Raw genomic sequence first — 15,264 nt, forward strand, 5'->3', positions numbered from 1 at the left:
TGTGCTTGCTGTCTAGTTAATATTAAAGACTTTAAAGAGGTCTTTTTGAGGAGTTTAAAGGCCATCCTCCAGTTTAGGGAGCATTTTCCTAGTGTCTCAGTAGGATTAGGCGACGCATGAGGCATGTAAACATAGATTTCCTGCCCTTGAATTCAGATCTAGAAGGTTATATTTGGGAAGCTCTGTAAGATAGGCCATGAAGGCAAGGGGGGTTTCATCGGCCCTCTTGGTGACTTTTTAAGATCTTATCATAGTTTATTACAGTAAGTGAGCCTTTTCCATACCCTGGAGCCCCGGGTGAGGAAGTGACATGCATACCAGATCTTCAGAGTTAGGCTGATAATTCTATCTAGGTTAGGTAGAGGGGACCATCTCATTACCAGCAGGGTGATAGTGGGAATCCTGGGAATGAAAAGAGTTTGAAAAAAACAAAAAACATTGCCAAAGCCCAGATATGGGATTTGCTTCTTACAGTGTAGCAGAGAAAGAAATATCAACCTAAGTGTCCTGGAATGTTAGACTGTGAGAGTTTAAGATGTGCTGGAATTCCTTGGTGAACCAGGTAGGATACCAGAAGACCACAGACATTTATTGATTCAGGAAAAATGAGGCTCTGTGTGTGTGTGTGTGTGTGTGTGTGTGTGTGTGTGTGTGTGTGTGTGAACATGAATATCCCCTTGGACGCAGTAACTTGAAGAGCAGAAAGGTTCTAGAAACCTCAGAGGATTGGGTTTTAAGCCAATGGCCAAAGGGAAAAGCAGTGTGAGAGAGAAAAAAGAGTCAGGAGGGTGTTGGAGCTGGGAGAGAGAGCAGGAACCTGACTCTGTGATGCCACAGAGGAAAAAGAATTCAGGTCATTTGGTTAGTGGGACCAGAGGAGCAGGGGAGAAGGATGAAAAGGCAGTAAAAGGGCAAGGATAAGTAACTGAAGGCAGCTTAAGGGACATAACGAGGGAGGGAACATTAAAGGGTTAATCACCTAAAAGCCTCAGGTGGCCTAAGCCACTGTGGACAGGATGTGATGATGTCACCTGTGGAAGTTTCTGATAAGGAGACCCACACACCAAACCCGCTGGTATCTACTACTTCTAGGCTACAGGGGAGCTGACCTGTACGTGGAATCTTCCATCCCCACAGTTTCCCCTTTTCCATCCTATAAGACCCCAAGACCTCCATAACAGGTGAACACAGTTGGTTGTTCTGTGCTGCCTCCATTAATCCTGCTCTAACAAGCATAGTCAGTGGGGCCAGAGTTGATCTTCCAGAAGAGAAGGTTATACCAAAAGTGCAGGTGTTTTGCCTCCTAGCAGGATTTGGAAGGTGACTCAGTATTGACAGAGAGGGGGGTTGGTTATAGACAAAACAGAAAACCCAAATATAAAGAGTCTCAGACCGCTTTATGTCATTGCCATGAATGAATTTGCTTAAGTCTCTAAGAATAAGGTAAAGTCAAAGGTCCCATTTCCAAGCCACTGGCTGCCGTTAGCCAGTTAGCATACAGCAATGCTACAGACAGGCCAGACAGTATGAAAAGGAAGACTGACTTCCTAGGTCAAGCATCACACCCAGGATACAGCACTGTGAAGTTACAAAGAAGATAACTAAGCAGGGTGTGTCTTCAGGCAAGTGAGGTTGACCATTCTGAATTCAGTTGACTCAAGAAGGATTGGCGGAAATGGGGGGAGGGAAACAAGCAGCCTCCTGTTCCTCAGGTTCCCTTCCAGCCCCTGAACTCATAGGTCTGGACAAGGGAACAGACTGAAGCTCAGAAGACCTCTGACAAGTACCAAAATTCCCGGAACAGACAGACAGGTGTCTCTGAGGACCCGGGAGAATTATCAGAAGAGAGTCCAAGTTCTGGGTTAGAAGCAGAGAAAACAACAGCCTAGGAGGGGCCACACAGGACCCTACTATGAAATTACCTCTCCCAGGTGTGTGAGCACCAAGATGTTAGGTTTGGGAAGGAAGGTTGAAAAGAAAGGCATAGAGCCCCACTGTACTCTGGGTAAGAGGCTTATTAGCACCATTAGCACATCAGGGGTCAGAAATAAAGCTTTAGTCTACCCAGGGAACACAAGGTTTTCTTGTAATGTCCCTTAGGAAAGAAAAGGGGGAGGGGACATTATACCACCAAGGTATAAAGTCCCCTGGACATTCCCACAGTAGGTTTAGAGAGTCTATGAACGTAATTCCTTGTGCAAATCAATGAGATATACCTATGTGTGTACCTGGATATTCTGAGAGACCAGAAGTGCAGGGATTAGCTTTAGACAAGGCAGAAAGGACATTGTCTTCCACAGATTCAAGAAAGAGAATGTAGATTTTAAAACTCTGCTGGAAAACCTGGTATCACATCACAGGCTTCACCACAAGTTGCTAAGGGTTTAGTATTCTCTTTATTCCGAAGTATCTTGAGTCTGCAAAGCACACGCCTGTAAGGCTGAGTCAAATTCCTGTCCTATTTCCTCCGTATTTTGTACAACAGTGGCTTGCAGACTTGTCCTAGCTGACTCCATTTGACAGTGCAGCATCTGGTTCCCTTTTTAGTGTAGAGGCAGACAGCACCAGCTGTCCCGCGCTAACCATGGAGCACAAACTGATAATAACCTATTCCTAAAAGAAAAAAGGTACCACCTGTTCGGTTGGAACCTTCAGCTCGCCCCTGAATGATCTGGAAAGCCCCATTCCTCTCTCTCTCTCTCTCTCTCTCTCTCTCTCTCTCTCTCTCTCTCTCCCTCCCTCCCTCCCTCCCTCCCTCCCTCCCTCCCTCCCTCTCTCTCTCTCTCTCTCTCTCTCTCTCTCTCTCTCTCTCTCTCTCTCTTTCTCTCTCTCTCTCTCTCTCTCAACCCTGCCTGCTCAGAGAGTATCTGAACAAAGAAAAGGCACCAAAAAGCCCAGCTCCACATTCTTGGCAACTATTGCAACTTCCTCCCCTGTTGCCACCAGCAGCCCAAATCCCTGCCTAAGCCCTCAGCGTTTGACCATACTTGGGCACAAACCTATGACTGACACATCATTGCCCCTTGCCTACAATCTATATAATCTCCCTGCTTCAGTTGGGGCTGGGGTGCAGCTTCCCTGGCCTTGATCTCTGGGACTGGAGAATTCGCCCTGGAGTTGCTTTGCTCTAATAAACCTTTGTTCTACTTTTTTTTTTTCCAATTTGGCTTACTGTGTCAGCAGAGAAACTTACCATTGGAGAGCAGAAAACCTATTACCATCTATAACATTAACAAGCAGATTTAGAGCATAGAAGCATATGGAAATATTAAAACCATGTTGGAAAAAACAGGCTGAGAACTTGTCAAGCAAGATGTTTGAAAGATTAGTGAAAGTTGGGAGGACTAGTACACACCTTTAGTACTGGCCCTCAGGACGCAGAGACAGAGGAATCTCTGAGTTCAAGGAGAGCCAGGGCTACACAGCCAGTTCCAGGCCAGCCATGACTATATACTGAGAACCTGTCTCAAAAGAAAAAAAGTACGGGGCTGCAGAGATGGCTCAGTGGTTATGACCACTGTCTGCTTTTCCAAAGAACCAGGGTTCTATTCCCAGCCCCTCCATGACAGCAAACAATGGTCTGAAACAAGCATCAGAAGGGAACCTGAAATTCTCTTCTGGCCTCTAAGGGCACGAGGCATGCATGTTCTGCACTGACACACATGCAGGCAAAACACCCAAGCACATAAAATAAAAATAAATCTTCTTTTAAAAAGTAAATGAAAAGAAAGAGAAAGACATTTTGGTGCTGGAGAGTTGGCTCAGAGGTTCGGAGCACTTGCTGCCCTTACCCACACTCACACAGTGGCTCATAAGCATCTGTAACTCCAGTTCAGAGGAATCTGACCCCTTCTGACTTCCAAGAGCACTGGACACTCACATGTTATACATCCATACTTGAAGGCAAAGCCCTCATATACACAAAATAAGATACACAAGACTAATGAGGCCTGCGGTGCTCCACCCGTACTTCATACAGAGTACACCTTATCCTGTGAAGGCAATGAGCACGCTGACCTATCATCTGACCACAGGTAAGTACTTCAAAGGACAGGCAGGCAGAGAACTCCAAGCTGTCTGTGGGGCTTTGGCTCAACTCAGTCGCTAATGTTTGCCACTCATCCCAATCCTCATTTAGTATCAGTTCATCCCTGCATTCACCCACCTTTGTGGTCCTACGCCTCTTCCCCCAAGTCTTTCCCCAAGGGGCTCTGTTGCTGTCTCACCCCTATGATGCCACAACTGAGCTCTGCTCAACCCCAGCAGCACTGCAACTCGGATCCACACATCTCACCCGGTCACTCTCTTTGTATCCGCATCAGTGCTCTGCCTCTGCCTTCTGGAAGGCTTTTTTTTTTTAACTCCTTGGACTCTGCTATGGCCTCTTTAATTTTCTATAACCCTCATAGAATCTACGCATATGTGCATGTATAGGTATAATTATAACGTAAAGCGTAATCTTTGGGAGTTAGTGTTGGTAGCACGAACTGGTATAAAATAAGCCGTGTTTTGAAAGAAATTAAGGGACTACTTGGCAAACCACAGCCAAGGATGCGGATGTCACCTGTGAATTTGTAAATTCTGACACTGTAGAGAGCCACAAAAGAGTTCACCCATTTCTGACACAGTCTGCTCAAAACACTGAGGTGGGCCTTGAACTTCCCACCCTTGAGCCTCAGTTTCCCAAGGAGCTAGAATTATGCTCAAGTCCAGCCCTTGCCTAGCATGAGGCCCCACGTTTCACCTCCAGCGTCATCGCCTATCAACCAATAGCTGGGATTCCAGTCCCGTGTTACCAGGGCTGGAAAATATTTTTAAACAAACTTTTTGATTGTGTTGTTTTTCTTTTTTTCTTTTTTCTTTTTTTTTTTTCTTTTTTCGAGACAGGGTTTCTCTGTAGCTTTGGTGCCTGTCCTGGAACTAGCTCTTGTAGACCAGGCTGGCCTCGAACTCCCAGAGATCCGCCTGCCTCTGCCTCCCGAGTGCTGGGATTAAAGGTGTGTGCCACCACCGCCTGGCGATTGTGTTGCTTTTCTTTTGCTCTCTCTAACTTAGATTTCATTTTCCCAGTTATTATAACCAAACAGAGTAGCCACTTAATTTACAAGACAGTAAGAGTCCATTTGTTCTCAGTTGACCTAGGCTGCTCTTATGGGAACATATAATCCTGTAAATTCAAACAAACCACTGTGCTGTGCTTGAAAGTCAGAATGTCTCTGCAGTGCCCTCTGCTAGGACCTTTCCCTGGTCCAGAATTTGAATGTCAGGGTCCAATGAATTTAATGCTGTTCTTTCTCTTTAACTTTTTAAAAATTAAAACAGCTTTTTCTTTCTTTCGTTTTTTTTTTTTCCTTCCTGATTATCCCACAGTTACCTGGTTGAGTGCTAAAAGTCTCAGGCTTTTCTCATTTGGGTTTCTTGTTAGCTGAGGGCTGCTCTCCTCACTCACCCAACTTTAACTTTAACACATTATTAGCTGGAATTAGATTATCTGCCACTTTGGGCTGTTATTTCTTCTTTACCTTGCTAGCTGTGTTTCTAATATTTCCAGGAAAAGCCATTAGGAGGCATGGAATCTTTGCTGGCAAAATCCAGGTCAAGCGATTGTTTCCATTTAACCTCAGGTTCTCTGCTTAGGTTGGACTGAAACTAAGAGATAGGAATTGGCAAAAAGAAATGTGTTTATTTAGACTTTTTTTTAAAATTTATTTATTTATTAAGGATTTCTGCCTCCTTCCCGCAACCGCCTCCCATTTACCTCCCCCTCCCCCGATCAAGTCCTCCTCCCTCATCTGCTCAAAGAGCAATCAGGGTTCCCTGCCCTGTGGGAAGCCCAAGGACCGCCCACCTCTATCCAGGTCTAGTAAGGTGAGCATCCAAACTGCCTAGGCTCCCCCAAAGGCAGTAAGTGCAGTAGGATCAAAAACCCATTGCCATTGTTCTTGAGTTCTCAGTAGTCCTCACTGTCCACTATGTTCAGCGAGTCCGGTTTTATCCCATGCTTTTTCAGACCCAGGCCAGCTGGCCTTGGTGAGTTCCCGATAGAACATCTCCATTGTCTCAGTGTGTGGGTGCACCCCTCATGGCCCTGAATTCCTTGCTCGTGCTCTCTCTCCTTCTGCTCCTGATTTGGACCTTGAGATTTCAGTCCGGTGCTCCAATGTGGGTCTCTGTCTTTGTCTCCTTTCATCGCCTGATGAAGGTTAATATTCATGAGGATGCCTATGTGTTTGTCTTTGGATTCACCTTCTTATTTAGCTTCTCTAGGAACATGAATTATAAGCTCAATGTCCTTTATTTATGGCTAGAAACCAAATATGAGTGAGTACATCCCATGTTCCTCTTTTTGGGTCTGTGTTTATTTAGACTTTTGGTCAAACCTGGGGAGGGAAAGATTCCCTGCTTCCCCCTGCCTTGCCTATACAGTTTACAGAAAAGGTAAAACAGTACCATGAATAACTGCGTATTACCTAACTTTAAGATAATTGTCAGACTGAGATTAACGTTTTCCTGGGAGACAGTCCCTCTCTGGGGTTGGGACTTCGAGCTATTCTAACCCCCAAAGTCCTGGACCCCGAATGCAAACATGGAGAGGTTTTAACACCTTTTCAGAGCCTTGTTACCCATTGATGGTAAAAACAACTGTCATTCCCTAAAGCACACATTTGTCACCTCTTTAGAGACCCCTGAGTCGGGACCTTGACATAGGATAGTATGTGCCACCTCAGATTACAGAAATGGGCTTAATGGGACACAGAAAGGACAACGTTGCCTACAGATCTGTAACAACAAACAAACAAAACCAAAAATGACACCCCAGGCATGAAAGAGTAAAGGAAGGAAGTCCTAACATAAGGGACGGCCAAGATTTTTCACACCTCTGAAACTGTGAGCATTATTAGTCAGCACAGCCCTAGCGTCGATAATAAAGCAAGAAAGGTGATCAAGGAGCAGCCTAGATGTATCATTCTGAAAGGATGCTGGTACTGCCAAAGACATGGCGTGGGCACAGAGAGGCAGCAGGGATGCAATGCCCAAACTCCCTCCTCTCGCTCAATGAGAAGTTGTCAGAGCCCATACTGGCCAATTAAACCAGGAGCCAGCCAGAAAAGGAGCTAAGAGAGCCCATGAGAGTAGCCTCCGGGGAATGGAACGGGTGTGAGGACAAAGAGAAGCGGGCGAGGCCAGGCCGGCACTGCAGATCCTTCTTCGCTTCCCCACTGAAGGCAGGAGTCTCCGCCAGGCTTTCTCTTACCCAACCCTCTCGGGGTTAGTCCTGCAAAGGCAACAACCTCCGAGAGAGGTCCACGCGCACACTCACCATTTAGTCACTGTTTACTTACGATGTTCGCTACTCAACATTCTCCGGTGGTATTTCAGATGCTGTTCGGACAATGCTTACTATTCCCAGGCACTTGGTACGAGGCTTTGTGCTAGGTGCCTGCGTGCGTGCCTGCTCCTTAAACCTTACAAGAGCTCATCAAAGTGGCTATTAGCTTCTGTAATTAAAGAGCATGATTGGAGGAGAACGGAGGAGAGAGAGCCAACCCGTAATAACTCAGTCTTATTGGGGCTCAAGCTGTCTCCTGTACCACATCGCCCCTCGGGAAGGAGAGAACGGTATTTCTCTACCTATCATTTGCTTTTCCTTGAGCACACCTAACTCTTGCCTGGTTTTCAGCAGGAGCTGAGGTTGAACACCACAAACAACTGATCTTGGCTCTGAGATCCAAGATCTCCCCCCTGGGGCCTGCCTTACGTCAGGTGAGCAGAAGAAACCAAATCCTGTGTGTCCTCCTTAATTGCTAGCTCCTGCTTTTAGCTCGCTGGCTGTTTTATTTGGAGCCTGTGAAAGAAGAACTGACCACTCTGCTTTCCCTGCCTGTGAGAGTTCTCTCAGGCATCAAGACAATCTGGAAGGTACCTCCCGCGGGATGCGGCTGTCACATGGCATAGCTGTTTAGCTCAGGAGAATTCTGAATGGTAATGCCCCAGTCCTGTCAGGAAACTGGCTTCCCTCTGCGTTTTTCTTTTCTTGGTCATGTTTTGAAAGGATATTGATCTAGGCATGTGTGTTCAGCCCCTAGGGAGCCCTCCTAGGACAGCCCAGGCCTGAATGTGCCTATTTCTGCTTTCAGAGATGTTCTCTTGGGGTTCCTCCAAGTGTGGAGCAGGTGTACAGAGTAACTCCTCTTGGATGTCTTTTTGTTATTTTGTGTTAGGTTTTGTTGTATTTTGTTTTGGTTTCTGAGACAGAGTCTTACATATACCCAACTAGCCTCAAACTGCTGGTCCTCCTGCCTCTACTTCCCCAGTGTTTGGATTGCAGGTGTACATCACTGTGCCCAGCCTCTCCTTCTAGCGCATCTTACAGAATCTTACACTGCATATTAATAAACAAAGATTCTTCCCTCCCTCCTTTCTTCTCTTCCTTCTTTTCTCCTTCCCAAAAAGCTATAAAATACTTTAGTTAGCAGAAATAAAATCATTCCTTCTAGCAAAAGTACAACCATCTCTTCCCTAAAACTGGTTTTACTAAGATATAATTTATGTACTATGACATGCAGCCATCTTAAATATATAGTTTGATAAGTTCGGCACTACATAATTCTGTAAAATTACAACCAAAATCAAGATATGGGACTAACATAACATTAGTCATGTTAGGGTCTGAGAGAAGCCCCTCCAAGGAAAGACCAACAGCCGTGTATGCAATAACAAGAGCCCTTTATTAATACCAATGTTGGGGTGGCACTTGGTGACCTCCAAAGAAGGTCACAAGCTCGTTTTCAGCTAGTTAGGGAAATTCCAAAGAGGAGGGATTAATCTGGGCTGAGGGGTGGAAGAAAGATTAGTATGGGGGCTGAACGGTGAGAGGTCCTAGTGGTTAGGAACCTCAGCAGCAGGGTAGGGAAAGCTCCCTTTAGTTATCAGGAGACTGGGGGGGGGGTACCTATTGAGCCATAAAATGGGCTTTGGGGGCTTGCTGAGCCAGTAGAAGGGGTCGTGGGGTGGCTGCTGAGCTAACAGAGTCTGTGGGGCACCTGATGACTGTTTCTCCTAAGTTGTGGTTTTCCTGAGGACTGTCTGTTTAGCTCTGTCTGGTCTAGTGAACCGAAACTAAGGCCTGATCTCTATCAGGACTACTAAGAGAGCCTGTCTTGGCTCTAGTCTGCCTCCCCTCCCGCCAGCCCACGAGCCCTCTAAGTTTGCCTCTTGGGTTTCTCACCTGGCTTGAATCAGCAGGTGATACAATTATAGTGATCTTAAACAAGACAACCACATCATCCACCCAAGGCTCAGGAAATATCACTGAAGAAGGGGCAGGGGACATAACGGCAAGAGGATGGGAATACGTGGTGGTGTCTTTGCTGGGGTTGCTATGGTTGTGATGAGACCCATGGCCAGAAATGACTTGGGGAAAAGAGGGTTTATTTTGCTTACACGTCCTCATCTCTACATCACTGTTCATCACTGAAGGAAGTTAAAAAAAATCAGTTTAAGGCATTCAGAACATGCCAGGCACTCCTTTAATCCCAGCACTTGAGAGGCAGAGGAAGGTAAATCTCTAAGTTTGAGACCAGCCTAGCCTACAGGGCAAGTTTCAGGACAGAGAAACCCTATCTCAAAAAAAAAAAAAAAAAAGAAAGGAAGGAAGGAAGGAAGGAAGGAAGGAAGGAAGGAGAAGGCAGAGGAAGGAGTAGACGGAGGAGGAGGAGGAGGAGGAGGAGGAAGAGGAGGAGGAGGAGGAGAAGAAGAAGAAGAAGAAGAAGAAGAAGAAGAAGAAGAAGAAGAAGAAGAAGAAGAAGAAGAAGAAGAAGAAGAAGAAGAAGATACATAGGATAGGATAATGCTAGCTTCCTGTCATGGAATTTAAGATATTTAGGGTAACACTATCTAGCTTCCTGTCATGGAATTCAGACATGGTGATCCAAACCTCTCTCTAAAATATTGCATCTCAGAGACCACCTCAACATAAAGTCAACCATACTGAACCTCATAGAAGAGGAAGTGGGAAGTACACTTGAACACATTGGCACAGGAGACCACTTCCTAAATATAATCCCAGTAGCACAGACAAGGGAGAAACAATAAATGGGACCTCTTCAAACTGAGAAGCTTTTGTAAAGCAAAGGACACGGTCAACAAGACAAAATGACAGCCTACAGAATGGGAAAGATCTTCACCAACCCCACATTAGACAGAGGGCAGATCTCCAAAATATACAAAGAACTCAAGAAACTTGTCATCTAAAGAACAAATAATCCAATAAAAAATGGAGTAAAGACCTAAACAGAGAACTCTCAACAGAGGAATCTAAAATGGCTGAAAGACACTTAAGGAAATGCTCAACATCCTTAGCCATCAGAGAAATGCAAATCGAAACAACTCTGAGATTCCATCTTACACCTGTAAGAATGGCCAAGATCAAAAACACTGATGACAACTTATTCTGGAGAGGATGTAGGGTAAAGGGAACACTTCTGCATTGCTGGTGGGAGTGCAGACTGGATATTAGTATGGCGATTTCTCAGAAAATTAGGAAACAACCTACCTCAAGACCCAGCAATGCCACTTTTGGGTATATATTCAAAGGATGCCCAATCCTGCCACAAGGGCATGTGCTCAACTATGCTCACAGCAGCATTGTTTGTCATAGCCAAAACCCAGAAACAACCTAAATGCCCCTCACCCGAAGATGAATAAGGAAAATGTGGTACATTTACACAACGGAGTACTACACAGCAGAAAAAATGATATCTTGAAATTTGCAGGCAAATGGATGGATTTAGAAAACATCATGTTGAGTGAGGTAACCCAGACTCAGAAAAACAATTATCACATGTACTCACTCATAAGTGGCTTTTAGACATAAAGCAAAGAAAACCAGCCTACAATTCACAATCCCAGAGAACCTAGACAACAATGAGGACCCTGAGACAGACAGACATGGATCTATTCTACATGGGAAATAGAAAAAGACAAAATCTCCTGAGTAAACTGGGAGCGTGGGGACCATGGGAAAGGATTGAAGGGGAGGGGAGAGGAAAGGAGGAAGGCAGAGAAAAATGTATAGCCCAATAAAATTTAAAAAATGACAAAAAAATTCCGCATCTTCTCCCAAATCCTCCATTACACCATTACACACACACACACACACACACACACACACACACACACCCTGTATCCAACACTCCTATAACCTAGTAGAACTAGAATATTTTCTAATGTCTTTTCTCTGATTCTGTATTTTTTAACCACATTTCCCCCCTGCCCCTGCTAATTAGGAATTTCAACATCTTCCAATAAGTCGGGCACAATTCTTGAAAAAACTAATTCCTATTTTTACATAGCAGTGGATCTGAGACGCCTGTGCTGAGAGAAGTAGGAACTGTGGAGACATCTTAGGGCAATTAAGAGAATAAAAAAGAAAGTCATTATGCAAATATGCATCTATTTAGTTATTCAGGCTTTATCGGAAGCACTGATTAGAACAGAGCAGGATAGTGGAGTCGGGTTTTCCACCTGGCTGGAATTCCTTATAATTACCGTCAGGCTTCTTAGCGGTCTTGCATCTTGGTTCTGACAGCAATGGCTGTTCTTACTACGCTGCCTTCATAGCGATGCCCTCTCTTCTGCTGGCTTCCTGTGGACATGATTCTCCTCCCACTGATCTACTCCTCTTCTCTTTGCCAGAAAGCAGATGCCCTTCTGGCTGCTGGAGAATCGCCAAGCCAACTTCTCCATTTTTCTGTTCTCAAACACAACAGAGACGAGGACAATAGAAACTTCCTGTAGTTACCTGATGTTTAGAAGGCTCTAAAAAAAGCCACCTGAACAGTGATTTGCCCAGGAAATGTCTAGATTCCCTTTTAAAAAAATGTTTCTGTGCTTGCATGTTTGTGTGTCTGCGTATGTGTGTGCCGGGGTGTGTGTATGTGTGTGCCGAAGTGTGTGTATGTGTACTCTGTGCTTGCAGGAGCTCGTGAAAGTCAGAAGAGAGTGTCGGCCTCCCCAAAACTGCAATACAGGTGGTTATGGGCCATCACGTGGATGCGGAGACCAAACAGAACCTAGATCCCCCACAAGATCGTAAGCATGCTTTCTTCCATGTTGATTGACATGGGTATGTACTCTTAGCACTGAAAGAACTCTTACCTTCATCTTTCTTCTTGACCCTTATCTTTGTATGGCTGATAGAAACAAAAGATCAAACACCAAAGCTAAATCCCCACAGGTCAGCATCTAAGACATGGAATCTGAGCCCTAGCTTGTCTTACACATATCTGGAGCCTAACTCCTATTTACCTGGTGTTAGGCAGGAGGTTAGCTCTAAGAGGGACTAACAAATGTGCTGCCATAATAGAATAGTGGGTGAGCCAACTCAGGACCCCGAAACAAAGTGTAGACTAATGGTCAAAATACAGACTGCAATGATGCCTGAACATGGACTCATCTAAAAAGACCCTCTGAGGAAAGAGAAGGTGGCTATATTCTATGTCTTAGATAATCTCCTGATAGCTCAAATCCCAGCTGCGATCCTTGAGCAGACTCCTTTGGAGGACTCATTCTCCTGAGTGTCTTTCTGTCTTGTTCCAGATCTGAGCCCCTTGCTTTGCCTATGATTGGCCTCTGTGTATGTGTTTTTGTACCCCACTATAGGGTCGTTCCTATCTTTCAAGACTAAATGTCTCCTGCAATATCTGTGCTAACCTAGTTCAGGAGTTTGTTCATTTATTAAAAGAAGAAAAAGGTGGCAATCCTGATCCCCACATACTAAGGCAAACTTGTGGATCCCAACCCTTGCCAGTCAGGAAACAGTCCCAGCCAACTAAGGTATCTACAGATTGAGAGGCAGCATGCTGCCCCAATTTCTAGTTAGCTTCGGCCAGAGCTCCACAGAAGTGGCAATACTGAACCCAAGAGTGGTACAATATTGTACCACCCTGGCGGTGGTTAAGGGACATTCTCTCTTGGGGACGTGGATTGCTTTTGGAGCTTTGCTTTTCACTGCCTTGGGCCAGGAATGCAGTGAAGGGTGGGGTCTGGATAAGCACGTGACTATGAATGTTCCCTTCAAGAACCAGAGCCATCACCATGCCCAGTGGACACTTGCCCCCCCCCCATGGGAATGGTTTAGGACCCCCAGTGATCTGTCCTTGCCATGGAGAAAGAATTGGCAAATGAAAATTTCCCAAAGAGGCCAGGCATGATGGTGAATGCCTTTGATTCCAACACTCAGGAGGCAGACGCAGGAGGATCTCTGCGAGTTCGAAACCAACCATGCCTACATAATGAGCTCCAGGCTAGCCAAGGTTGCATAGTGAGGCCCTGTCTAAAAGTATGTGTGCTGTGGAATCTGTTTCTAGCACTCGTGTTTCAAGTGAATGAAGCAGGTTTGAGAGGAGGGAGCTCTGCTCAGGAGCCGAGAAACGATGGTGTCTGTGTATTTCAGGAGTCTATTGGGGTCGGCTTTCATTTCATTGGGTGACCATGAGAAATAGATTAACAGTTTCGCAGCACTTCTGAAAGAGATTTCGAGGGAGTTTCCTCCTGGGTGGACCAATAGGAAGTACAACCCTCCAGTGTCACCTCTCTTCCCCAGGACACCCAGGTTTCTCTCAACTTTCCCTCTAACTGAGAGAAGAAAGAGAACTTTACCCATCCACACACAGATTCCAGAACTCCAGCAGGCTGCTGAATGGTGATCCAGCACGGATTTGTTTTTCTTACCTAAGCCCATTTTTAGGTGTAATTTTTATTGATTTTTTCTATTAAGTGCTACATTTTTCTCTGCTCCCCTCCCTGCCTCTCCCCTCCCCTTCAACCCTCTCCCAAGGTCCCCATGCTCCCAATTTACTCAGGAGATCTTGTCTTTTTCTACTTCCCATGTAGATTAGATTTTAGGCGTAATTTAATGGGATCACCGTTCATGAGCTCTCAGTCTAAACCTTTTGGTGGATAGATGAAAAGGTGATTGCAGGGTGTGATGTTTGAAAGAAAATGGCCCGCAAAGGGAGTGGCATATTAGGAAGTGTGGCCTTATTGGAGTAGGTGTGGTCTTGTCGGAGGAAGTGTATCACTGAGGAGGTGGGCTTTGAGGTCTCATATATGCTCAAGCCACACCCAGTGAGATAGACCACTTCCTGTTGCCTACAAGTCAAAATGTACACTTGGCTACTTTTCCAGGACCATGTCTGCCTGTGTGCCACCATGTCACACCATGATGATAATAAACTACACCTCTGAAAATGTAAGTCATCCCAGTTAAATTCTTTTCCTTTATAAGAGTTGTTGTAGTCAGGGCTGTAGGTCAGCAACAGAGCACTTGGCCAGGCCAGGATGCATGAGGTCCTTGGTTCCATGCCTGGTAGTAGAAAAAGCAAGCAAGCAAGCCAACTGGGAGGATTTCCCACAATGAATTACATTTATTGGGAGCTAATTGATGGTAGAAATACCATAGATGAAAGGTCACACACCTGTAAGCCACAGGACAGATGACTGCTGCTTTCAAAATTAATATAAATTAATTGCCAACATTTTAAGAACAGATATTTTTATATTTAAAAATCAATATCTAAGCTCAGCAGCTTAGATTAAAGTGCATTCCTTTAATCTCAACACTCAGGAGGCAGAGGTAGGTGAATCTCTGAGTTCAAGGCCAGCCTTGTCTGCAAATTAAGTTCCAGGAGAGCCAAGACTACACAGAGAAACCCTGTCTCAAGAACCAAATAAATAAATACAAATAAGCAACTAGATATCTGTGTTGTGGGATATTTTGATCACACTCTGAAACTCCCAAGACCAGCAATAAAGTTTACATTGAATCAGAGGGCAGAGCTAGCCACTAGCTGACCAAAATTAGTCACAGAGGTTTTGGAGAACCAAGGACATACAGAGAGACACAGGAAGTAGTGGGGTAGGTCATAGAAAGATTTTCAGCTGTTTTGGATGGAGGAAAGAGAGAGAGAGGCGGTCTCTGGCTTCTCTGCCACTTCTCTGATCATTCAGGTTCTTACCTCAATATCTGATTCCCAAGTTTTTATTGATAAAGAATAATTAGATAAACGTTTCATCTGGCATCCAATCTGGGGCATGAGATGATGAGGCAGCTGTTGGAATGGCTGCTCCAGCTGGCTTTCCCTCTCTCCCCACAGGCCTCCACAGGAGTCAGGAGTTTTCCTGTTGCAGCTTCTCTGCCTCCAGCTGCTGCCTGGCTCCAAATGCCACAGGTGGCTGGGCCCCAAATGTAAAAATATTATC

Source organism: Microtus pennsylvanicus, chromosome 13 (assembly GCF_037038515.1).
Source record: "Microtus pennsylvanicus isolate mMicPen1 chromosome 13, mMicPen1.hap1, whole genome shotgun sequence".
NCBI lineage: Eukaryota > Metazoa > Chordata > Mammalia > Rodentia > Cricetidae > Microtus > Microtus pennsylvanicus.